Source organism: Morone saxatilis, unplaced genomic scaffold (assembly GCF_004916995.1).
Source record: "Morone saxatilis isolate NCDOM2014 unplaced genomic scaffold, NCSU_SB_2.0 Contig9, whole genome shotgun sequence".
Taxonomy (NCBI): Eukaryota; Metazoa; Chordata; class Actinopteri; family Moronidae; genus Morone; species Morone saxatilis.
This window is the reverse complement of record NW_023340268.1, coordinates 21,639,341-21,640,383: the sequence shown is the minus strand read 5'-3', so window position 1 is coordinate 21,640,383 and position 1,043 is coordinate 21,639,341. Positions and strand designations below refer to the sequence as shown.

Genomic DNA, 1,043 nt, shown 5'->3' with positions numbered 1-1,043 from the left:
AGACAGACACTTTTGGTTGGTGGCTTGAAGATTGTTGATTGTTGAGTCTTATTCCCAGCATTGATATTTGACAACCTGAGAATGAGACTCAACAATCAACTATCTTTCATCGTTCGTCATTTTGATCATACTATAAAGTACAGAAATCAATAGATGCCATTGAATGCACAGGGTGTTAGGAGGTGAAATAGGAAGTAATTTAAACTAGATTAAGGTTTGATCACACAGATCTTAACAAAACTCTATTCCCAGTGGGAACAAATAGGTCAGAAGGAAGCTCCCATTGCAAAACAACAATGAATACAGGGAAGAGAGGGAACGGCTCAAACAAAGGATCAGGAAGGCAGGAAGAGAGGGCGTGAGAGATGCACAGAAAGTTAGAATGGATTTTTTGAATGAAGCAATGTTATATCACAGGATCTAGTTAAGTCAGGGAAGTTTAGTCCATTCATTCCCAAAGACTGGAAGATTTTATTTGGGTCATAAATAAATGCACCTATTTTTCTCATTTATAAAGTATTTAAAATGTGTGTGTGTTTTGCTGACGATGGAAAAACGAGGTCCTTAACTCCTGCTAAATGCACTTAAATGGTCTTGTTCATAAAGTCAGCGCACGTTCTGGAAGCAGGAGATGGGGTCTCCACATTACTGCTCCTGTGAGGAAACAACGGAAGCCTAAATGCATTTATTTTGTCTCATTCGTGTTTATTGTTTTGCTGGTGATGAAGTTGTCATTTATCAAACGTATATCTCTTCAAAATGGCTGCTTTAGAAGAAAATATGAGGTAATGCAGAAATAGCAGTAAAAAGGGCCAGAAACGTTCATTTATGCACAAATTTGCTCGTCTCACTTTGAATTGGATTGGCATGGTTTTTAAAAAGTGCATCCCCAGAAAAGAAAAGTTTGGGAAACCCTCACTAGTTCAGTCGGGACCCCATTTAGGGTTCCCCAAGCTTTAAGGGGGTTTGGGAGTCCTTCTTGTTTTTAAAGCACGCAAGAAAACTTAAAAATATACACAGCAGGCCTATATTTCTGCATTTGG

At 38.5% G+C, this 1,043-nt stretch overlaps 1 protein-coding gene across 1 annotated transcript in view; it reads right to left on the bottom strand.

Moving 5' to 3' along the window:
• The window catches only part of thap7 (THAP domain containing 7), an 8,145-nt gene that overhangs the window by 6,095 nt on the left and 1,007 nt on the right, over positions 1 to 1,043 (bottom strand). The window lies entirely within an intron of this gene.